Genomic DNA, 27181 nt, shown 5'->3' on the forward strand with positions numbered 1-27181 from the left:
CCAAAAGGAAGAGGTGGATGTTAGAATTTTCTCGTCAGTGTAGTTCACGGAATGCCCCGTATCAATGTAATGTTCGGCCACAGCTAACTTGCCGGGCTGCGATAAGCGTGTGTATCTTCGATGTTCCACGCATCTCTCATGAACGGTGCGTGTTGTTTGACCTATGTATGATTCCTCACAATTCCCGCATTACGAAGCAATAAATCGTCGTTTACAGAGCCGAGTAACACTGCAATCTTCATGGGAGGCCGGAAGATCACTGTAACACACTGTTCCTCGAGACTACGGCCTATCTTCGAAGAAAGAGCCTCTGTGACGACAATGTCATACAAATAAAATACCTGCGCCTGTGCGTGTGCCGACAGTTTGTATCCGTTATCAACTTTATTAAGTCTCCAGCGAACCAACAGTAATTACATAATTAAAAAGTTTTGTTTCGTTTCTTAATTTTGCTGGGATTTGCAACCATGACATTGTCGATAGAGAAGTGCTAGGTAATATATTTTTCCTTTCACATGTAGTTACGACAACTTATTCCATCTGTTACGGTATGCTACAAAGACCATCATTTTTTATATCTCAGCCGGGATGTTATAAGAGTTTTACGTGGATTTATGTGGCTCGGAAAATACACTCATGCTCATAAATTAAGGATAATGCTGATACATGGTGAAACAACGCTCTGGTGGGCGGTTTGCCGGTAAAATCATCTCGAGGTACGACCATGCGCTGCATTTGACCTGCGGTCGTTGCACGGTGGCGCTAGCAGCAGTCCACATACTCAGAGGTGTGTTGGTGCATGTCAGAGTACGGTACAGCGAGTAAGAGTGCAGACATTTTTAGACGTGCTGATGGTAACTATGTTGAAAATCGCTCAAAGAACACATATTGAAGACATTATTAGGGATAAAATACTAGGGCGACTGGAGGCTGATGAAACACAGCAGGTCGTAGCACGGGCCCTCCATGTGCCACAAAGTGTGATCGCAAGATTATGGCAACGATTCCAGCAGACAGGGAACGTATCTAGGCGCTACAGTACTGGACGTCCACAGCGTATAACACCACAAGAAGGCCAATATCTCACCATCACAGCCACAAAATACTGCAAGTAGCCTTGCTCGGGACCTTCCTGCAGCCACCGGAACAGTTGTCTCCACATACACACAGTCCACAGACGACTGAACAGATATGGTTTAATGCCCGGAGACCTGCAGGGTGCATTCCACTGACTCCTGGTCACAGGAGAGCCCGTAGATCCTGGTGTCAAGAACACAGTACATGGTCATTGGAACAGTGGTCCCAGGTTATATCCACGGACGAGTCCAGGTATAGTCTGAACAGTGATTCTCGCCGGGTTTTAATCTGGCGTGAACCAGGAACCAGATACCAACCCATTAATGTCCATGAAAGAGACCTGTATGGAGGTCGTAGTTTGATGGTGTGGGTTGGGATTATGATTGGTGCACATACACCCCTGCACTTCTTTGACACAGGAACTGTAACAGGTCAGGTGTATCGGAACGTCATTTTGCACCAGTATGAAAGCCTTTTCAGGGGTGCAGTGGATCCCACCTTCCTCCTGATGGATGATAACGCACGGCCCCACAGAGGTGCCATCGTGGAGGAGAACTTTGAAACAGAAGATATCAGGCGAATGGAGTGGTCTGCCTGTTCTCCAGATCTAAACGCCATCGAGCATGTCAGGAATGCTCTCAGTCGACGTATCGCTGCACGTCTTCAAACCCCTACGACACTTCAGGAGCTCCGACAGGCACTGGTGCAAGAATGGGAGGCTATACCCCAGCAACTGCTCGACCACCTGATCTAGAGTATGTCAACCCGTTGTGCGGCCTGTGTACGTGTGCATGGCAATCATATCCCATATCCATGTCTGGGTACATGCGTAGAAAACAGTGGTGTTTTGTAGCACATGTGTTTCGGGATGGTTTTCTCGACTTATCACCAGTACCGTAAACTTGCAGATCTGTGTCGTGTGTGTTCCCTATGTACCTATGCTATTAGCGCCAGTTTTGTGTAGTGCCACGTTGTGTGGCACCACATTCTGCAGTTACCCCTAAATTATGAGAATGAGTGTATTACTCATATACTGCGGTTGGAAACGCAAATTTATTTCAGCTTTTTTATTTTTATTTTTGTAAGTATATGTTCCTATACCAACAGTACCGCTCTTCATGGCATGACGCTTAAGATCTAGAACTTCCTAATGTAGCATAGTATGAAACCAGCTGCAAGTAAGCCAGTTTCCCGTGTGTGACTACTCTGCCGGGCGCTTGCAGTCCACCCCCCGTCACCCCCTTTTCCATTCAGACGGCATAGTGGGATGGTGGGGAATACGTGCACTGGGTCCAGAAAGAGCGGCCTGTGTGTCAATGGTCCACCTGCGTACCGAGTGTCTAGTCACTCGTGCTCTGCATTAATTATCTATTTTATATGAATTGAAGGCGGAATACAATCATTCATGTAAAGTTGAGCAAAGAAGCACCAACAGAGAAATTATAAATGATGTTTCTCTGCCAGTTATGACAGCTTTTGCACAAATGGTCCATCTTCAAACTTCGAAATAAATACAGCTCATGCGGCACAGCATTTTCTAAAAGATCCCACCTCCTTTTAAAATGGAAGATCAACGAAAATTAGCGAACACGGTAGTAAGTTCTAAAGCAGGTGCGCATTCTGACGAAAATTTAAACTGGAATAAAAAGGACAGGAAAAGAAACATGTCACTGACATGTTAAAACTATGTTCGGCTTACATCTTAAGCGTGTGGAGACCTCAAAATGACAATAGATTGTCGAAAAAGCCTGAAAAACTCCATACATTCTACTACCTTACCCATAAGAACAACTGTCTCCTTTGGGAACACAGAAGTCAGTAAGTTGAATTATTTTGCTTTGTTTCATTCAATGATGTCTGATGGGACAATATTCCTGATTAACTCCTCAATCAGGCATATATACATTGAAAAAATAAGTAATTCAAATTATGTGTGTAATTCACACAGATACATCTTTCAGGCATCTGTTTAAGTAGCAGGGTACTTAAACAGAGTGTGAGACTGTGGTTAAACCACTTTCGTAATTTATCAACAGTGCGAAGTAACAGAGACATTTAGAAGCCCAAGAGTAGAAGAAAAATTTATATGAATTACCCCCTAATGAATGGAACTGCGACACAGAAAGGTGTGAAGTGTGCAGCCTTAAATATCTTTCAGAACCTACGTGTTGAAAGAAAATGTGTGACAGGTAGCTGAAGTGTCTTCAGTTACAAAGATTTTTCTCCTTACAAATTTCTTCTATACCAGATGAATTACTGAATAGAAATAATTGGTCATTTATAGAGAAACAACCTTTACAAGGGCAGAATACAGCCATATAAACATTTTTCATCTAAATAAATTTTTGCTCTGTGTTTGTTCATTTTACACAATACTCATCGTTACGTTCGTTGTACATACGATATATGGAATAAGTAACTAAGTATTTTCCTTCTTTTTAAAGGATAGTATATAATGTTGGTAATGATACAACAGACATGTCAAAGAAGCATTCGCTAGCGTAAGTATAATAAGGCATTTTGGTGCACAAAATACAAATGGGAGGAAGATCGGTAACGTTCCATCGACGACGAGATAATTGAAGATGAAGTAGAAGCTCGGACTAGGGGAAAATCAGGAAGGAAAGCGGTGTCGCCCTTTTAAAGGAGCCGTTATAATATTTGCCTAAAACGTTTTAGGGAAATCATGGAAAACACAGATACTGATGGTCGGACATGGATGTGAGTCACGTACTTGCTGAATACACATGACGTACACAGAGCTATGGATGGAGGTAGTCAAGTACATTCCACAAGCAGTATCGCGAGAAAATTGTGACTAAATTTAGTATCTCTGGACATAGATGACGCAGCATGGTATCTTGGACAGGGAGTTGGCGACTTACGTAGAAGTAATTTCGGGTGAGTTCCAGGAAACTGTATTGGCACTCTTGTACGTTATCTTTGCTGACTTTTGACAGGCAAAGCACTTATCTATAGTCAACTACTGTGTGAAGGAAGCTGCACAAATATTCCGTCACATTTTGATAACGCCTCATACCCGACAATTGGTTAAAATGTTCAGAAATAGAAAATGAGAAAATGATTCGCTTTCCAAAATGAAGACATACTGTAGTGTCACTACACACTCTTTTAGCAAAATTCGTAAGAAATAGTGACAAAGTTGCCATGAAATATTGCATTGACAGCCATAGGACAGTGCCTACTTACTTACTTACGAATCAGAATAACAGGCACGTAGGCTAAGAGAATTGCGAGATGAGGCTAGCCTCACTAAACGTAAAACTTATATATATATATATATATTGGGTGGTTGTAATTGGAGTTCAACTACTCACGAAGGTCCAGTGTGACGATCTATCGTATGGCAGCGAATCTTGGTTGATATGCTAATGATTTAAAGCACAACTGATTAACGCTGGAGAGAAATAGTTCCAATTTTGGCCACCAAATGCAAGTACGATGCTGAACAGCGTCTCTTCGACGTCTCCGGCGCTCATATGAAGCTAACTGTGTAATAGGCGTTTAATAATAGCATCAACAAAACGTTTGACCTGTACTGCCCACAATATGTTCTTAATCCATTGGATATGGAAACAATTCACAGCGCCAAATTTGCACCAGGTGGTCATAATTGTAACTATTTTTTTCGAGTGTAAATTTGTTCCGCAATAAAGCATTAGATTATCTGCAAAGTTTCGCTTTCATACGATAATTACAGACCACACTCGACGTCTGTTAACAACTGCATTTTGATTATAGCCACCCGATGACTCTTTAATCGAGGAACGACAATTACCATCAAGTATCACAAAGAAAAAAACTAACTTTTCATGTGCCACTAACTTTTCGATTGTATTCGTATATACATGTTCTGCAGAATGAGCCGTAATGTGACTGCACTTCCCTGTGAACAATGTCCCTTTGTGACTGTATCAGAAATGATTAATTTTGCGTTTTTTATTTAATTTCTCAAATTCTTCTGAGTGAGAGATCCATTCATGATATAATAAAACTACATCAGGGCTTCTGGTCATCACGATGGCGACTGCCTGCAATAGCAGCTGAAACATCAGTACTTTTGTCACGTCGATACTCACCTAGAATAATTTTATCGAAATGGACTCCTGTAATCACCGATTTTCAAAACTGCCATTTGGCACCCTGGTCGCAAAGGGAAGGAGAACAGGTATTCAGTCTACCTTAAAAAATTGGCAAGTTTTCTCCTATCATGTCGAACACCTCCCACACCATGATTTAAGGATTTGCAGATGTATGTGATCTCAGCAGTCGCTGCTCCCTGTGATCTTGCACCAAGTCATCTGCGTCCACGTTGGCTTCGAGAAGAGGGAGTTATTGACTGAACCCCGTACAACGTCTAAGTGACCCAGTTTACTCTATATCTCCAGCATGAAAATCTCTGTTTTCTTTGAGATGGTACCAGAGGTGAACAGCGAATAGAAACTTGAGATCTGCACTTACTTGCTGATGCTTGGTGCAGACGCTGTGACACTAGCCTTAGCCAGGATTTCTATTGCTGCTATCGGTCCATCCATCAGGGCCAGTCGAAAAATCTTACTGTCTTCTCGTAGTATAATCCTTCTGGATGGACCCCTGGCGACTCTTAGGGGCCACACTGTTGTTCCGCATCTACAGTGTCGCCACTCGTTCTGCACACATTGTGCTATGGTATGATGCTCCTTGTCCGCTGATTCGAAATTTCTCATAGTCCGAAAGATTGCGCTGCGTCGTAGGTGTTCGTCCTCTGGCCTTGTTGAGTTCTGATTTCCACCCGAAAATTTCCAGTTAGTCACAACCAGTAATCAACAGATACTAACACTGTTCTTCATCAGTAGGAAAGACCTTACAGAGCTTTACAGAACTGATTCGACATTTCTCATAGTCCGAAAGATTGCGCTGCGTCGTAGGTGTTCGTCCTCTGGCCTTGTTGAGTTCTGATTTCCACCTGAAGATTTCCAGTTAGTCGCAACCAGTAATCAACAGATACTAACACTTTCATCAGTAGGAAAGACTTTACAGAGCTGAAAATAAGCAGATCTCCATGCTACTCTATCCTATGCAAGCTTCTTCATCTCCCAGTACCTACTGCAACCTACATCCTTTTGAATCTGCTTAGTGCATTCATCTCTTGGTCTCCCTCTACGATTTTTACCCTCCACGCTACCATCCAATACTAAATTGGTGATCCCTTGATGCCTCAGAATATGTCCTACCAACCGATCACTTCTTCTGGTCAAGTTGTGCCACAAATTTCTCTTCTCCCCAATTCTGTTCAATACCTCGTCATTAGTTATGTGCTCTACCCATCTAATCTTCAGCATTCTTCTGTAGCACCACATTTAAAAAGCTTTTATTATTCTCTTCCTGTCTAAACTATTTATCGTCCACGTTTCACTTCCAAACAAGGCTACACTCCATGTTTCAGAAACGACTTCCTGACACTTAAATCTATACTCGATGTTAACAAACTTCTCTTCCTCAGAAACGCTTTCCTTGCCATTGCCAGTCTACATTTTGTATCCTCTCTACTTCGAACATCATCAGTTATTTTGCTCCCCAAATAGCAAAACTCATTTACTACTTTAAGCGTCTCATTTCCTACTCTAATTCCCGCAACATCTACCGATTTAATTTGACTAGATTCCATTATCCTCGTTTTGCTTTTGTTGATATTCATCTTGTATCCTTTCAAGACACTGTCCATTCCGTTCAGCTCCTCTTCCAGGTCCTTTGCTGTCTCTGACAGAATTACAATGTCATTGGCGAACCTCAAACTTTTTATTTCTTCTCCATGGATTTGAATTCCTACGCCAACCTTTTCTTTTGTTTCCTTTACTGCTTGCTCAATGTACAGATTGAATAACATCGGGGAGAGGCTACAACCTAGTCTCCCTCCCTTCCCGACCACTGCTTCCCTTTCATGCCCCTCGACTATTACAACTGCCATCTGGTTTCTGTACAAATTATAAATAGCCTTTCGCTCCCTGTATTTTACCCCTGCCACCTTTAGAATTCGAAAGAGAGTATTCCAGTCAACATTGTCAAAATCTTTCTCTAAGTCTACAAATGCTAGAAACGTAGGTTTGCCTTTCCTAAATCTTTCGTCTAACATAAGTCGTAAGGTCAATATTGCCTCACATGTTCGAACATTTCTACGGAATCCAAACTGATCTTCCCTGAGGTCAGCTTCTACCAGTTTTCCATTTGTCTGTAAAGAATTCGCGTTAGTATTTTGCAGCTGTGACTTATTAAACTGATAGTTCGAAAATTTTCACATCTGTCAGCACCTGCTTTCTTTGGGATGGGAATTATTATATTCTTCTTAAAGTCTGAGGATATTTCGCCTGTCTCATACATCTTGCTCTCCAGATGGTAGAGCTTTGTCAGGGCTGGCTCTCCCAAGGCTATGAGTAGTTCTAATGGAATGTTGTCTACTCCCGGGGCCTTGTTTCGGCTTAGGTCTTTCACTGCTCTGTCAAACTCTTCACGCAGTATCATATCTCACATTCCATCTTCTTCTACCTCCTCTTCCATTTCATTAATATTGTCGTCAAGAACATCGCCCTTGTATAGATCTTCCATATACTGCTTCCACCTGCCTTCCCTTCTTTGCTTAGAACTGGTTTTCCATCTGAGCTCTTGATATTCATGCAAGTGGTTCTCTTTTCTCCAAAGGTCTCTTAAATTTTCTTGTAGGCAGTATCTATCTCTCCCCTAGTGATACATGCTTCTACATCCTTACATTTGTCCTCTAGCCAACCCTTCTTAGCCATTTTGCACTTAGGGTCGATCTCATTTTCCGACTTTGTATCCTTTTTTGCCTGCTTCATTTACTGCATTTTTGTATTTTCTCCTCTGATCAATTAAATTCAATATCTCTTCTGTTACCCAAGGATTTCTATTAGCCCTCGTCTTTTAGCCTACTTGATCCTCTGCTGCCTTCCCTATTTCATCTCTCAAAGCTACCCATTCTTCTCTTACTGTATTTCTTTCACCCATTCTTGTCAATCGTTCCGTAATGCTCTCCCTGAAACTCTCTACAACCTCTGGTTCTTTCAATTTATCCAGGTCCCATCTCCTTTAATTCCCACCTTATTGCAGTTTCTTCAGTTTTAATCTACAATTCATAACCAATAGATTGTGGTCAGAGTCCACATCTGCCCCTGGAAATGTCTTACAATTGAAAACCTGTTTCCTAAACCTCTGTCTTACCATTATATAATCTATGTGACACTTCCAGTATCTCCAGGCTTCTTCCATGTATACAACCTTCTTTTATGATTCTTGAACCGAGTGTTAGCTATGTTTAAGTTATGCTCTGTACAAAGTTCTGCAAGGCAGCTTCCCCTTTCTTTCCTCAACCTCATTCCATATTCACCTACTACGTTTCCTTCTCTTCCTTTTCCTACTATCGAATTCCAGTAACCCGTGACTATTAAATTTTCGTCTCCCTTCACTATCTGAATAATTTCTTTTATCGCATCATGCATTTCATCAATCTCTTCGCCATCTGCGATGCTAGTTGGCATATAAATTTGTAATAGTGTGGTAGGCATGGGCTACGTATCTATCTTGGCCACAATAATGCGTTCATTAGGCTGTTTGTAGTAGCTTTCCCGCAATCCTACCTCTTTTTTCATTATTAAACCTACTCCTGCATTACCCCTATTTGACTTTGTATTTATAACCCTGTATTCACCTGACACAGAAGTCTTGTTCCTCCTGCCGCCGAACTTCACTAATTCCCACTATATCTAACTTTAACCTATCCATTTCCCTTTTTAAATTTTCTTACCTACCCGCCCGATTAAGGGATCTGACATTCCACGCTCCGACCCGTAGGACGCCAGTTTTCTTTCTCCTTATAACAACGTCCTCCTGAGTAGTCCCCGCCCGGAGATACCAATGGGGGACTATTTTACTTCCGGCTATTTTACCCAAGAGGACGGCATCATCATTTAACCATACAGTAAAGCTGCATCCCCTCGGGAAAAATTACGGCTGTAGTTTCCCCTTGTTTTCAGCCGTTCGCAGTACCATCACAGCATAGCCGTTTTGGTTATTGTTACATGGCCAGATCAGTCAATCATCCAGACTGTTGCCCTGCAACTACTGAAAACGCTGTAGCCCCTCTTGAGGAATCACACGTTTGTCTGGCCTCTCAACAGATACCCCTCCGTTGTGGTTGCACCTACGGTACGGCCATCTGTATCGCTGAGGCACGCAAGCCTCCCCACCAATGGCAAGGTCCATGGTTCATGGGATGGGGGGGGGGGGGCGTCATGGTATAGCCCGTTGTATTTCCATCAACGTCGTTGGCTGGTGTACGGTCGAGCAGGTATCTACGGCATGATAGCATCGATACCTGGTTTAGACATTCAGTGAAATTAGCAAAGCAACTTCCACGAGTTCTGACGGTTGTTTCATGGTTTACAGTTTCAGGAATAAAACACTGTTTCGATGACTCGTCGTAGATGATCTGAACGTCAGACGCCAGACGTCAGACGCGGATCAGCATACTGCAACGAATTCTTCATTTGTTGTGGTAACGAAATCGTGATTGGCCGATGAAAGTATAAATATAATCTGCACACATCAGTCCCGTTCTAGTTTTCTTATCGATTGCCGTCGGACACTCATCTGGATAAACATCAATAATTAGAATATTGTAACATGATACAAAGTACTAACTTTGCGGCAGTGATCCTCTGGTGCATAAAGACATTGTTATACAGGGTTATTACAAATGATGGAAGCGATTTCACAGCTCTACAATAACTTTATTATTTGAGATATTTTCACAATGCTTTGCACACACATACAAAAACTCAAAAAGTTTTTTTAGGCATTCACAAATGTTCGATATGTGCCCCTTTAGTGTTTCGGCAGACATCAAGCCGATAATCAAGTTCCTCCCACACTCGGCGCAGCATGTCCCCATCAATGAGTTCTGGCACGTTTCTTGGTAGAGGAGGTTTAAACACTGAATCTTTCACATAACCCCACAGAAAGAAATCGCCTGGGGTTTAGTCGGGAGGGCGTGCAGGCCGTGACATGAATTGCTGATCATGATCTCCACCACGACCGATCCATCGGTTTTCCAATCTCCTGTTTAAGAAATGCCGAACATCATGATGGAAGTGCGGTGGAGCACCAGCCTGTTGGAAGATGAAGTCGGCGCTGTCGGTCTCCAGTTGTGGCATGAGCCAAAATTCCAGCATGTCCAGATACACGTGTCCTGTAACGTTTTTTTCGCAGAAGAAAAAGAGGCTGTAAACTTTAAACCGTGAGATTGCACAAAACATGTTAACTTTTGGTGAATTGCGAATTTGTTGAACGAATGCGTGAGGATTCTCTACTGCCCAGATTCGCACATTGTGTCTGTTCACTTCACCATTAAGAAAAAATGTTGCTTCATCACTGAAAACAAGTTTCACACTGAACGCATCCTCTTCCATGAGCTGTTGCAACCGCGCCGAAAATTCAATGCGTTTGACTTTGTCATCAGGTGTCAGGGCTTGTAGCAATTGTAAACGGTAAGGCTTCTGCTTTAGCCTTTTCCGTAAGATTTTCCAAACCGTCGGCTGTGGTACGTTTAGCTCCCTGCTTGCTTTATTCGTCGACGTCCGCGGGCTACGCGTGAAACTTGCCCGCACGCGTTCAACCGTTTCATCGCTCACTGCAGGCCGACCCGTTGATTTCCCCTTACAGAGGCATCCAGAAGCTTTAAACTGCGCATACCATCGCCGAATGGAGTTAGCAGTTGGTGGATCTTTGTTGAACTTCGTCCTGAAGTGTCGTTGCACTGTTATGACTGACTGATGCGAGTGCATTTCAAGCACGACATACGCTTTCTCGGCTCCTGTCGACATTTTGTCTCCCTGTGCTCTCGAGCGCTCTGGCGGCAGAAACCTGAAGTGCGGCTTCAGCCGAACAAAACTTTATGAGTTTTTCTACGTATCTGTAGTGTGTCGTGACCATATGTCAATGAATGGAGCTACAGTGAATTTATGAAATCGCTTCAATCATTTGTAATAGCACTGTATGTACATAGTATCACTTGTCCACAGAAGAACAGAAAATCTGATGCTAAGAATTGTTTACGTATTTTCTTCATCAGCGTAATCCGTAAAGCTTTAAACATGTACTATATCTCAGATATGTTTTTCTATTTCAGATTACTTGAAGGTGTTAAGTGCCCTTTGCTCCCTTGCAGTACAGTCATACACAGTTCCCGTAACTAAAGTTTTTCTGAGACATGGAGTTTTACGAATATTCAGTTCCTTAACAATTCGATTTTTAAATCGGTTCACGACGCACTTACCTTCTGAAACACACTTTCTTTATAGTACCTTTACGTATGTGATCGCCACGTGGTTCTGCTCTCTTCTCTGAAGAGATACATACCTGCGTTCCTGAACTCTCCACAGCATTAACACAACAGTGTTAGACCAGGGACTGTCGCGGATCCTTTATGCAGCAGAGTTATTATACTGTATATCCACACAGCAACATGCTTATTTCCTTTCCCTTGTTGCACATATACAATCCCTAGAGCATTATGAAGCTGTTTGAATTTCTCTGTTTCGAAATTGCTTTTCTGTGCATGTCACAGCATATGACGGAGACACTGGAGCCCTAGGAACCTGTTCTCGTATTGATCATAGAGACATGCAAACGAGAACATACGCTACAATAGGGTGCACAATAACGATGCACAGCAATTTGGTAGTCGGCAGATGCTGTGTCCGTCTGCTGTATGCAGATCGGATAGATTTGCATACAGGGCATAACGAGAACTTGGATGAAGAATTGTAAAGAAGCTAGAGGAACGGAGGACGTGCCTACCCCTATGTGCTCTGCAAATTGTAATAGGCATTCAATGCCGTTAGTAAGCATCGTCATATTTGGGGGAAAAAAAACTAAAGTACGAACCGTAAGGGAAAGAAATATAAATCAATATTTAATGTAAAAGTGGCAAATCGCAAAATAATCACATCAAAACATGTTAAGAATGTGCCGCTATTCATGACAGTAACTGGAACTTTAGAAAGACTGTGTAAAAAACCTTATGGTATCGTTACCGTAAAGTGGCAAATCTAATGCTTTATATCTACGGTGTTTATTATCAAGCGTATTCAGAAAGAAGTAGTGAATGTAATACGTATGTTCTTCAGGTAACGTGCGCAAAGAATTTTAGTTTTATTTTTGACGTTCTCTCTTCTACATCAATATGTACATGACTGCTCTGGAACTCACGCAAAAATCCCTGGCATTGGAGTCATTGGTCCACTTTAACACTATTTATCTACCGTTCCACTCTCCAACAGCGCGCGGGATAAACGAACACTTAAATCTTCCCGAAAGAGCTCTGATTTCTCTCATTTCATTATGACGGCCATTTCCCCCTGTGTAAATGTTCGCATTCGGAGGAGATAGTTGGTTATTGAAATCCCGTGAAAAGATCTCACCGTAACGAAACCGCCTATCTTTTAATGACTGCCACCCCAACATGCGTATTATATCCGTGACCCTCTTACCTATTTCGCAGTAGTGCGAAACAGCCTGTTATACATCGAAATTTTTCGATGTCCTCTGTCAATCCTAGTTGGTAAGGATCCCGTACCACACAGAAATATCCTAGCAGAAGACGTAAAAGCGTAAAGTAGACTACCAATATTATATATCCGTAGTAACTACGAAGTGTTCGTTCGCCTTATCAACAATATTATCTATGAGATCGTTCAAATTTAAGTTGTTGGTAATTGTTATACGTAGGTATTTAGACTTGAGCAGTTTATCATGTAAAAATTTAACTGATACGTTTTAGTACTTGTGTCGACTCCCGTCAATTTCCGTTATTTAGGGTCAATTGAGAGTTTTCGCACCACGCGGATCTAAATTACTTTCCCATTGTTTTTTACCTTCTGTTGACTTTACTAGGTGGTAAATGACAGCATCATCTGCAAACAGTCTAAGACGGCTGCCCATATTGTCTCTGAAATCATTTTCTAGATTAGTACTTCTTTGTGGAACGTCAGATGTCACTCCCAATTTACTCGATGAGTTTCCGTCAATTACTACGAACTGATACCTCTCTGATAGGAAATCCCGAATCCTGTCCCACAATTGAGTCGATATTCGTAGGCACACAATTTGATTGCAAATCAGTATCATGTTGAAGATGTGATCTCAGTTCCCGTACTTCTACATCTACATTTATACTCCGCAAGTCACCCAACGGTGTGTGGCGGAGGGCACTTTACGTGCCACTGTCATTACCTCCCCTTCCTCTTCCAGTCGCGTATGGTTCGCGGGAAGAACGACTGCCGGAAAGCCTCCGTGCGCGCTCGAATCTCTCTAATTCTACACTTTATATCTCCTATAAATATGGGGAAGCAATATATTAGATACCTCATCCTGAAACGCACCCTCTCGAAACCAGCACAGCAAGCTACACCGCGATGCAGAGCGCCTCTCCTGCAGAGTCTGCCACTTGAGTTTGCTAAACATCTCCGTAACGCTATCACGCTTACCAAATAACCCTGTCACGAAACGCGCCGCTCTTCTTTGGATCTTCTCTATCTCCTCTGTCAACTCGACCTGGTACGGATCCAATACTGATGAGCAATACTCAAGTATAGGTCGAACGAGTGTTTTGTAAGCCACCTCCTTTGTTGATGGCCTACATTTTCTAAGGACTCTCCCAATGAATCTCAACCTGGCACCCGCCTTACCAACAATTTATTTTATATGATCATTCCACTTCAAATCGTTCCGCACGCATACTCCCAGATATTTTACAGAAGTAACTGCTACCAGTGTTTGTTCCGCTATCATATAATCATACAACAAAGGACCCTTCTTTCTATGTATTCGCAGTACATTACATTGGTCTGTGTTAAGGCTCAGTTGCCACTCACTTAACTAAGTGCCTATCCGCTGCAGATCTTCCTGCATTTCGCTACAATTTTCTAATGCTGCAACTTCTCTGTATACTACAGCATCATCCGCGAAAAGCCGCATGGAACTTGCGACACTATCTACTTGCAGATAATAATAATAAATTAAGGATGGTAAACTCTTCTGGGTTGCTAGGCCACGTCGTATTTCCTTCTAAGATTATCGACTTTTCAACCACTCTGCTGGGATGATTCGGTGTCCACTATTGCTAGAATACTGTCAGAGACTAGTGTCGCGTTCTCTTATATATTGATGGGTAATCGTCATAGGCGCTGATACAGAGGAAGGTACGTTACTAGCTAAACTCTAATGGATACTATTGGTGGCCCATCATCATTGGACAGAAATGCACTATTCCACACTTATGCACATTTATAGAAGAAAGATACGAGAAGTGGTTGAAATTTCCAAGAATGCATGTAATTTCAATAGAGAGGACGGCTATAGGCTTCCGGCATCATGGCTCCACGCCATCAAGGAGGTAAATATGCAGCCGCGGTGTGCGAGCACTATAAACAACAAGTCACCTCAGAGCACAATAATATTTTGGGTAAAGATTCCTCTTGCTCTGTCCGTTTCGCATTAGCCAATCATGATGGCCAATCAGTAGCTGTAGGAGGAATTTCAACCAATAACCCTTCTCCAACGTAAGTGTGGAATAGTGTCAATGACAATGGGGCACCAATAGTATCCATAAGAGCTTAGCCAATAACGCATCGTCTTCTGCATCAACGCTGAATATTAGCCTATGACGATGGCCCACCAGTGGCAGCCACAAGAATTTTAACGATTACTCCCACCTCCCCATCATAAACGCCGGAAAACTCCCCTTTATAAGAGAACGCGACACTTGTCTCCGACAGTGTTCTTGCAATAGCGGACACCGAAATATCATGAACAAGATCCAAGCAGAGGAGTCTAAACGTCGGTTATTTTAGATGGAAAAATGACACGGCCTAGCAACCAACATGATGTTATCTTTTGTGACAACGGCCACAAAAGCCTGCTGACTTACATAATTAAGGATGATTTCGCCTTTTTGCAAGCACAAAAATGTTTTTTTTTTTTTATCCAAACATGTTTCGCCACAGCTGTGGCATCCTTAGTAACTTTTTCTTTTAGTTTTATTTTGCATTGTGTGTGACCTGTGGCTCCGACCGAAATCAGCTTGGTGTCTAATTTAGTACACCTTGTCATCATTGTAGTATTTGGCTGGTGCTGATCTGTGACAAGTTTGTGGCTGTGCGCCAAAAGTGTTTTTGGGTAGTTGAACTGAACGCTTTCTCCTGCTCGCTTATGACTACTGCGTCTTGCTACGATGCTGTGAGGGTGTCGAAGTCACAGCAACACAGCAAGACGCAATATTCACAAAAGAGCAGGAGAAAACGTTGAGCAAAACTACATACAAAAACGTTTTGCACACAAAAAAACTTGGCACAGCTCAGTACTTGCCAAGTACTAGTGGGTTAATCAATAATTTCGTAGGGTTTTTGTTTTGTATGTTGGTATTGCGGTTCCTGTGGGTTTATTTATAGATTGTAATTTTTGATTTGTAGTTCACTGCTAGTACATGTCTCCATATTGTCATTTTGTGATTTGTAGATAGTGTGTGGAGCTGGAATACCAAGTGCAGGAATCGGAGCACTTCCGACATACCCTTTTCTTTAAGTTCCGTAGAGGAATGACAGCAGCGGAGACAGCCAAAAACATTTGCATCGTATATGGGGTTAAGGCCATTCGACAGTTCACGGCAAAAATGTGGATTTCTCGTTTTAAGGACGATCGATTTCACAGTGTGACTCTCCGCCTCCTGAAAGTCCTGTAGGGTTTGATGAAGATGGTTTAAACGCGTTAATCCAAAATGAGCCACTTCAGCATAATGTCAAATGCGATAAGGTGTCGTCATTCCAACATCGTGCGACATTTGCATGCAACGGGAAAGTTAAAAAATCGGTTGTTTGGATACTCCATGCTCTGAGTCAAAATCACGAAAATAAGATTGTGGCCATATATGCATCTGTCCTTACTTGTCATCAATTGGTTCGTGAACAACACCGAGCATTCCAATTATGTATCGTTACTGATCACGAGCAATGGTGTTTTTATGCTAATGTAAGGAGTAGAAAGGAATGGTTGAGCCCAAACAAAATAGTAACCACCCGTACGAATCCTGTGAGTATCCACACAAAGTAATGCTATGTATATGAAGGAAGAGCGACGGTTTGGTGTACTACGAACTGCTTCCCCGAGGTGTAACCATCGCTCCTGACATTTATTGTCAACAACGGAGACGACTAGTAGCCTAATCCAAGATCAACGACCGGGAAGACTTCGTGCAGTAATGATACTCCACGAGAACGCCCGTCCGCCTTCTGCTAGACTGACAAGAAACACCACACAATACTTGGCCTGGTAGGTCATTTCGCACACACCCTATTCGCCTGATCTTGGGTCCTCATATTTTCACCTTTCCCGCTCTCTATCGAACAACCTTCAAGGAACTTCCTTTCCGGATGAGAATGAACTCTGAGCATGGCTCATCGAGTCTTCGCCTCAAAAGCACGTGATTCCTACTGTCGCGGCATCTAAGAGTCACCCATAGCTTTGGTAGACTGTTGTAAATAGTGAAAGAGAATATACACTCCTGGAAATTGAAATAAGAACACCGTGAATTCATTGTCCCAGGAAGGGGAAACTTTATTGACACATTCCTGGGGTCAGATACATCACATGATCACACTGACAGAACCACAGGCACATAGACACAGGCAACAGAGCATGCACAATGTCGGCACTAGTACAGTGTATATCCACCTTTCGCAGCAATGCAGGCTGCTATTCTCCCATGGAGACGATCGTAGAGATGCTGGATGTAGTCCTGTGGAACGGCTTTCCATGCCATTTCCACCTGGCGCCTCAGTTGGACCAGCGTTCGTGCTGGACGTGCAGACCGCGTGAGACGACGCTTCATCCAGTCCCAAACATGCTCAATGGGGGACAGATCCGGAGATCTTGCTGGCCAGGGTAGTTGACTTACACCTTCTAGAGCACGTTGGGTGGCACGGGATACATGCGGACGTACATTGTCCTGTTGGAACAGCAAGTTCCCTTGCCGGTCTAGGAATGGTAGAACGATGGGTTCGATGACGGTTTGGATGTACCGTGCAGTATTCAGTGTCCCCTCGACGATCACCAGTGGTGTACGGCCAGTGTAGGAGATCGCTCCCCACACCATAATGCCGGGTGTTGGCCCTGTGTGCCTCGGTCGTATGCAGTCCTGATTGTGGCGCTCACCTGCACGGCGCCAAACACGCATACGACCATCACTGGCACCAAGGCAGAAGCGACTCTCATCGCTGAAGACGACACGTCTCCATTCGTCCATCCATTCACGCCTGTCGCGACACCACTGGAGGCGGGCTGCACGATGTTGGGGCGTGAGCGGAAGACGGCCTAACGGTGTGCGGGACCGTAGCCCAGCTTCATGGAGACGGTTGCGAATGGTCCTCGCCGATACCCCAGGAGCAACAGTGTCTCTAATTTGCTGGGAAGTGGCGGTGCGGTCCCCTACGGCACTGCGTAGGATCCTACGGTCTTGGCGTGCATCCGTGCGTTGCTGCGGTCCGGTCCCAGGTCGACGGGCACGTGCACCTTCCGCCGACCACTGGCGACAACATCGATGTACTGTGGAGACCTCACGCCCCACGTGTTGAGCAATTCGGCGGTACGTCCACCCGGCCTCCCGCATGCCCACTATACGCCCTCGCTCAAAGTCCGTCAACTGCACATACAGTTCACGTCCACGCTGTCGCGGCATGCTACCAGTGTTAAAGACTGCGATGGAGCTCCGTATGCCACGGCAAACTGGCTGACACTGACGGCGGCGGTGTACAAATGCTGCGCAGCTAGCGCCATTCGACGGCCAACACCGCGGTTCCTGGTGTGTCCGCTGTGCCGTGCGTGTGATCATTGCTTGTACAGCCCTCTCGCAGTGTCCGGAGCAAGTATGGTGGGTCTGACACACCGGTGTCAATGTGTTCTTTTTTCCATTTCCAGGAGTGTATTATTGATGAATAAAGTCTCAGTTATGTGTATCTGTTGTGTTTATTAAACTTACGGAAAAACGCTACGAACTTAGGCACCAAAGCAATACATTAATGACGTGGTGGATGGTGTACTATTTTCAGTACGTTTCAGATTTCTGTTGGCAGCCACACGACGCACACACAACGTAAAATGAACGAAAAACAAAATACAACTAACAGAGGACGCCACAAATGTGATGAAACCTGTATGGGTGCTAAAAACAAAACAATAATTTGTGTACCTGCAGATGGGGTGACCCATCCATAATTCATTATGATTACAAGTCTGATGTGAGGAACGATGTCAAAATCCCTTCTGGAAATCTAGAAATATGGAATGAGATCGAGCTGCTTTGTCGAGGTATTCACTACGTCATGAGAATAATGTGCTCTCTGCGTTGCAAACGAGCAATATTATCTAAATACATTTCCACTATTTCTCAGCAGTTCGTTTCCTTGCAGATAATTTATTATGTTGCAACTCGGTACATGCTCCAAAATTATACAGCAAATCGACGACAGTGATAGTCAGTGGATTACTTCTGTTTCATTTCCTGTGTACTGGTGTGACTTGTGCAACTATCCAGCCTTTAGGTATGGGTCTCACGATTAGCGAGCAGCTGTACGTGATTGACAGATACGGAACTGTTCAATCAGCATGCTTTGATGTTCGATTTGAGCGGCAAGGAATCTAAATCTATGCTACTCATGTTGCCAGCTGTTTTTATTTATTGAAGGAATTTCGGATAATCGCATTTAGTAGCCACGCTTTTGTGGCACTGTCATCAGTGTCGTTACATCGGTGTCGCACAGTACAGGTTCTGTCCTTCGGCTGGTGTACTTTGCATTCGACCAGAATTTCATTTACTTTCTGACCGAAACAATATGTTTTAAAATCCGTCAGTAGGTTAGTACACATATCTCTACATGGTCTCTCACAAATAAACTTACGTGTTACTGGGAGAGTTTTAATAATAATGGTCAACGTATTGAGTTTAGTAGTATACTGTATACTTGGCAATATATTTATCCTACACAGGAAAAGAAGTAAATATCAGTTCCGTAGGCCTATGTATTTACAGTCTACTAGTTCCTCTCTTTGTAACAATACATTATAGATATTGCCTCATAATGATTCGTTAGGTTCACTAATATAAACTGATCTGTTGACAAATGATTTTCGTACGTAGACGGGAAAAACTGAGTAGCTAAATCATGTCATGCATCTGAAAAATATAAATTTTTTTATATGCTCTCGCATGTTCCCTGTAGTAGCGTCACTGAAATTTCACAGCGGTGTGTACTCTGAACATGCCACGAACATTTCGACCTGAAGTTGTAAAACAGAGAAATCCACCAGGAAAAACACACATACTCATTTTTCCACTTTTCCCCCTTTCTCTAATTGCGCGGGTGCACATAAAGCAAAAAAAGCAAGTAAAAACACGGAAATACAGTGAAATACCGCAGCACGAATGACAGCTAGCAGCCCGCAAATAACTCAAAGTTCAATTAAGTAGCCTGGAAAACGTTGCGTCACAGAGAAACAGCTAATAAACGTAAACGACAATGCGCTTACATTGCGCTTACGTCAGTAAAGCTATAAGGCATAATAAAAAATTAACACATGACGTTTTTCTCGTATCCGGCACGACGAACATTCAGGACAGACAAAAATACGGGAGATGCAGTAAAACATATCAAGAAGCCTAATAATCCTTCTCACACGACTCTGACCTTTTCCACTAGAGTAAGACAAGTGTGAACGTTTACCTCCGTTCACACTTTCTTTCTTCAGTATTCAATATTTAGAATTGAGATAGAAGATTTTACAGGTGTCATCGCTGTTCATCATATCTTGGTAGTAAATGCATGGTATACACTGAATGTCACACAGGATATATAAGGGACGTTCAAAAAGAAACGAGCTGGAGGCATAATTGCAGAAACTATTGCCTTTATGTTAGAAGTATTGCCATGGCTGTTGAGACACTTGTCCCACCGTGACACAAGGCGGTGAATGGCTGCCTCCTAAAATTCCCGGGGCTGCCATGTGAACCAGTTCCGCACGTACAGCTGGACGTCGTCGTCCGAGGTGAATTGTTTGCCCCTCAGAGCCTTTCTAAGGGGACCAAAAATGGCGTAATCACAGGGAGAGATGTCCGGACTGTATGCAGGGTGCCCGTGAACCTCCCATTTGATTTTCTGCAGGAGTGCAGCGATTGTGTTGGCCGTATGAGGCTTTGGATTGTCGTGGAGCAGAATGACCCCGCGGGTGAGATTGCCTGGTCGTTTTGATTTGATCGCCCGGCAAAGAGTGGTCAATGTTTGCGAGTAACGCTGGGGATTCACAGTTGTTCCGTGCTGCAGGACGTAAATCAGAAGGGGGCCATCTTGGTCAAAGAAGGAGGTCAGCATAACCTTTCCTGCACTCGTGTGAAAGACGATGTCCAGCTATGCGTGCGGAACTGATTCACATCACGTCCCCGGGAATTTTATGAGGTAGCCATTCACCGCCTTGTGTCGCTGTGGGACAAGTGTCTCAACAGCCAGGGTAGATACTTCTAACATAAAGGTAATGGTTTCTGTAATTATGCCTCCGGCTCGTTTCTTTTTGAACGCCCCTTACATATTGGAAATTTATATCCTGAAAACCTATACGAACGTATACGTTGTCACACCAGTACACGAATTTCATGCAGTGTACTTAGAAACACTACTACCGACATCGAAGATTATAACCCTGGTTCAGTGGGAAAGTCTATCGATTGGAAGCTTATTCGATGGCCTGTATGTTCCACTGTGGAGTCAGTATGCTAGTAAAAGTGTATTATGTGCAGGTGCTTATTTAATCGGCGTTAGAACAAAGTGTAAATGTCAAGGAATCTTAACAAAGGTGTAGCTCTCGCAGTTCCTAAACGTAACTGATAGAGGCTACAACGAATTGCAGCAGACTGTAGGAACCGTTTGGCTGTTTGGCAGATATAGCAGCTGTGAGGCATACGTAGCTGACAGGCATTTTCTTAAGTGCATTGTTCCGTAGAGTACACTAATCACGAGATGAATTCTTAGCCGGCCGGAGTGGCCGAGCGGTTCTAGGCGCTTCAGTCTGGAACCGCGCGACCGCTACAGTCGCAGGTTCGAATCCTGCCTTGGGCATGGATGTGTGTGATGTCCTTAGGTTACTTAGGTTTAAGTAGTTCTAAGTTCTACGGGACTGATGACGTCAGATGTTAAGTCTCATAGTGCTCAGAGCCATTTTTTGAATTCTTAAATACAGCTTAGTGGTACAAACAACTTTGCAGAAGGGATTTTTGCGAAATGACAGGAGTCGGTGTAGGAAGAATCTAAGGCAGGCCTGCAGCTTATCATGAATACAGTTCTAAAAAACAATAAAGTTTTGTAAGTAGGCTGTTTACGGTTTTTTACTGGTAACGCCATGTAGCGCTCTGTATGAAAATCACTGGCTGTGCTGTGTGCAGTCTGTGCCTGGTTTGCATTGTTGTTGGCTATTGCAGTGTTGGGCAGCTGGATGTTAACAGCGCGTAGCGTTGCGCAGTTGGAGGTGAGCCGCCAGCAGTGGTGGATGTGGGGAAGTGAGATGGCGGATTTTTGAGAGTGGATAATCTGGACGTGTGTCCATCAGAAACAGTACATTTGTAAGAATGGATGTCATGAACTGCTATATATATTATGACTACTAAGGTAAATTAAAATCTTCCATTTGCTAACTATGCCTATCAGTAGTTAGTGCCTTCCGTAGTTTGAATCTTTTATTTAGCTGGCAGTAGTGGCGCTCGCTGTATTGCAGTAGTTTGAGTAACGAAGATTTTTGTGAGGTAAGTGATTTGTGAAAGGTATAGGTTAATGTCAGTCAGGGCCATTCTTTTGTAGGGATTATTGAAAGTAGGATTGCGTTGTGCTAATAAATATTGTGTGTCAGTTTAAGCACAGTCATGTATAATTGACGTTTCATATGTCGACCCTTAGCCGAGGATACCTTACTGGAATCTTCTGATTTTTTTCTTGTAGTTTGTGAAATTAGTGTAGCTATTGGTTATTGCTAGCGCGTAATTGTAGAGAGAATCTCCTTTGTAGTTGCAGTATTTCATTGTTGTACAGTAAAACAGTTGTGGCATGTATGTAGATTTGCACCAAGTATTTCGCAGCTGCGCTTGCAATTAACTAGATATTATTTTCAATGCTATGTTAATGTGTTCTCATATTTTTGCTCTTCAAATTGTGCTTTTCTGTGTTATCGTGTGAAATATTGTGACAATAATGGCGTGTGAAAAACGTAACACTAGGCTCCAAAGTAAACTGAGAAATAATAGTAACGACGAGCGTAGCTTATCAGCACCACTCTGTAATGAATTAAGAGACATTCGAAGTAGTAATTTGGTAATTGTGCATAGGGAAATGGAGCGGGCGGCAAATAATGGCGTAGACAATGAAACAAGTAGTGAACAGGGAAGCATTATCGATCGATCGGTCGGCAACAGCTCGCCTCAGGAATCCGAAATGACAGAACACAATATTGCAAATACTGTAGACTCAGGTTTTGGGTCCTCACCGTTTTCTCAAATGAGTCAAGACACTTTTTCTGCTTGTCGAAATGTGAATGTTGCCGGTGAAAACGAACTGCCAAAAAGCATAGAGAAACAGATTCCAGACACTAATACATTATTATTGCAATTAATGCAACAAATGGAACAAAATCAGAGACAAACGCAGCAAAAGCTTCAAAAGTTAGACACAACGCTTGAACAAACACGTGAAGATTTAACTACTGAGCTACATAACATTGAATCGAAATGTCTGTAATCACGTAAAAACACAAATTTTTGAGCATTTTCAATCTATTTTTTCGCGGCATGAAAATGCATTACAGAACCACGAAGCAGCCATAAAAGAACTGCAAACTACTGTTCATGAAAATCATGAGACTTTGCAAGCTAAAATTGACTCAGTTGCATCTACCGATTCGGTTACGCAACTTGCAAAAACTCAGGAAAACTTGAAGGACACGGTAGATACTCTGAAAATTTGTTCAGAAAGACACATGGAGGAAATTAGTTAATTATCAGAGAAAGTAGTTGAACTTTCGGATCAGCTAAATAATTTATCTACGAAGGTAGATGATAATCTGAATGACACAAAACCGGTAGTCTTTAATGACACAGAAGAGTGCAAACAAATTAGGAAATTCAAACAAAATCAGAAGCAAATTAATACGCAACACTAAAGAGAAATCCAGGAAGTACAAGATCAACTGACACAGGTTATACAAGAATTACGTATTTCAGAGGACACTCGCGCTGCAATACGGGAAGAGGGACATAGAAATACGGAACAGCTACAAAATAATAACACGGGGTACTTCGGAAATTATGCAACAAATTGGCAAGGTACACCGAATTTTGAGATGGAACCGCCGAAATTAAGTGACAATGACCGATATGCGACTCGCCGACATGATGAGTTTGACTGTAAGCTGTTTATTACTACACGTAAATTCAAAACATTTAAGAATTCCGGCAACGACATTCATCCACAAGCGTGGTTTCATTAATTCTCTCATTGTTTTCCTCCCAACTGGTCATTAGAGCACAGATTAGAATTTATGTGTGGCTACTTAGAGCATGAACCAGCTGAAAGAATGTGATCGGTCATTCACGATTGCCACAGTGAAGGAGAATTTTACCATGCCTTCCTCTCAGCATATTGGTCTCAAGCCACACAGGACCGAGTAAAACATAGCATCATTATGATGAAACATTTCGAACAATCTGAATTTTCCAGTCTTGTGAAATATTTTGAAGACATGTTGGACAAGAATCAGTACCTGTAAAACCCTTACAGCCCTCAGAACTCATCCGCATTTGCTTAATCAAATTGCCTGAACATTTACGACATATTATTTTGGCAAGACGTTGCAAAGACGACACTTGAAGCTTTTCAGGGACTCTTCCAAGAATTAGAAATTGACACTGACAATCGCGGAATGCGTAAACAGGAAAACAACAATTACAGGTCACATCCGTCGCAATTCCGCGATGAAAGAAATAATAACTGGACACAACAAGGCTATTCTCACAACACAAATCGTGACCAAAACAGACACCACCCGTATGACAACCGTTGGAAGAGTAGTAATAATTACAGGGAAAGATCACCTCTCCGTGGTAGTGACTATCACAGAGACAATCAGAGAAACAGACAATATGGGAACCAAAATAATTATTATCAAGGGAGAATAACTGTAGACGCAACGGTCCAATGTGCAGTTACGATTCAGGGAGAAATTCTCCACCATGTGACCGACAAGAAAGAAATTATGGAATCTACCTACAAGACGACAGATGATATGATCGTAACGGCAGACCTGAATTGCATCAGAATTGGCGGAATTCAAACAGGGCAGGGCCCTCTCGACAAGGTGAATTTGTAGAAGTTATGTCTCCAAATCCCAATAACGACGCGCGCCAACAAAGAGACAATAGACAATGACTCGCACCGCAGGCAGCCACGTGCGCCGGCTGGTCCAGAGAAAAATAACATAGACGCTAACCTTGAGAAAAATGCCAGTATTCTTTACCGACGTATACCGCATGATAATTGCATTCAAGTTGAAACTCTGAGTACTATGAAGAGTAAAGGATTGCACCTCATTTCACATGTAAAACCACTTATTGAGAGATAATCTGTTTTTTAAATTAGTCTCTGCTATAAAATTTTTCACTTCACGTTACTAGTACTCTTTGTCACACTTAGAAACTGTTAACATGGAACTATGTTCTAAAGTTAACTATCCAGTCTACAACCTACGGAATATATTTAGACAGTAATTACGAATGCATTGTTATAGTGAACAGATGACACAGTGTTACTGTGTGTGTACATTCTTGCTTGTTAGTTGCATGATTGCGTAACGACTATAAGGCTTACATACTTAGAACATATACTGCTAATGAGATTTTAATGCAACATTTTGGTTTAGTTGAAAAGACATTCTTTATTTGAAGTACTTTCTGTGCGATTAAAGATGACTTAGTATTTGGTTTCTTTGATAGCTACACGATTATATCACGACGCTACTAATATGTGACGCAATTTACAATGTTGCTTTTGCGGTGTATCTGTTTTATATATGCACAGTTTTTCTGAATTCTTCTGGAAAATAAAACATGTTTTAGTAGTAACTTTTGTGGTATAGCTACAATGAGACAGCCTTTTCCATAGCATAAAAACACATTACATTATAGTACTTTCTTGATCACGGTAAGGTACGTAATAACTACGATATCTATATGCAAAGAATTTCAGTTTCGTTTATGATGAGGTAAGTACATTGACTTCAGCAGAATTTTGCTTACAGCGGACGATAACTACGACACTCCCACAGAATTATCTTGCAGCAAGACGCACATTTAGCGCTACAGGACACTCATTTGAGTGATTAATTTTGTACTTAAACCATTCATTTTTCAAGATTTTTCAATTACAAAGAAAGTTTTCCATGATACATTTCATTCCATTGCTGTAATCTGTAACAACTGAGAGTATAATTACATTAATCCTTATGGTGGTACACGCTTACTTTGTGTACCATGTGTGTGGCAAATACAAGGAGTCCTATCTAATATGGTATTTGCTTATACAACTTTACACATCGGTACCATATTCCTCTAAAACAGAATTACACAGCTATCTGATTATTTGACAGAGAAACAAACATCTCTTTCCTACATCAGTAACACATGTTTACACAATTACACAGTTGGTTAACTTCACACTTATGAAACTGTATTTAGTCTGTACTTTGTGAACTGTTCATATTTTTTTGGAACCATTGTGATACTATGAGAGCTTTGAATATGATTTTTAAAGTACGTTTAAGGTAGATGACACTATTGTAATGAGCAGAGAATTTTTTTTAGGTTTTGTTATTATTGCAAAAAGCTACGACGATTTTGAGATTTGACTGAGGTGTTATGATGTTATTATTACGACGGCGATGTGTATTATGATGTTGAGGACTGTTTATTATGATATGTACTAATTATGATGAAATATTGAAGAAGTGTCGATGAATATGTATTTGTGTAATAAGGTAAGGAGTAATGAGTAGAGGTTAGGGACTCTAATTTATGAAAAGGATGTTGGAAACCAAGAATCGTACTTTAAGAGTTATGAAATGTGTGTACATACGTGAATGTTACTTACCACAATGCGTGAATGTTACTTACCACAATGCTGACAAAACTTTTTGGACACTGTTATCTATGAGATTTTGTTTCTACACACTTCTAATGTAAATTTCTAACCTTTGAATTTTTTTATTTTTTTTATGAGACTGTCACTGAAGCGCAAACTGCTGTCGTAAATATTTCAGTAAGAAAGCTAAGTAACCCTGGCGCAATACGTGTGGAAGCCCAGTTGTGCCAATCGCCTGAAGAAAGAAAGCCATTAGGTGGAGAAAGAAAAGAGGCCATTATCCTCGCTATGGACATATCTTTGTAGAAAGCATCGCAAATACGACACACTCAAACTTGAAAACATATGATTACACTGTGGAGCTCTTAATTTATGATATTTACTGAAATGCCTAATGAAATGACGAGAAATATTTTATGTCTATACACCTGATTATGACTACTGTCTTTCTAGCTGAGAGATTTTTTTTACTAACCTGTGAAATGCCATATGGGTAATGAATGATGTTCCATGCTTTCCTTTGTACATATTTGCTCATTTTGTTTAATATCTAGTTTCTAGCTGCACTGCTGCATTGGTTAAAATAAAATTTAATAGATGTACTAATATCATTATTTTCTGTCTACAGACCCAGTAAAGAATAAATTTATGATGTACTTTCGTAGAAAAGAGAGCACAAATAGATATTTCCCTTCACAGGAATTGCATGAATAATTTTTTAACGGTTTGGTGACTTGTCTGCTAGAGTAAGTCAAGGTGATGCATCACTCTGGTATTAAAATGTGACCTAGGTATTAAACATGGCCATTTTTACTATA

Source organism: Schistocerca serialis, chromosome 8, assembly GCF_023864345.2.
Source record: "Schistocerca serialis cubense isolate TAMUIC-IGC-003099 chromosome 8, iqSchSeri2.2, whole genome shotgun sequence".
Taxonomy (NCBI): Eukaryota; Metazoa; Arthropoda; class Insecta; order Orthoptera; family Acrididae; genus Schistocerca; species Schistocerca serialis.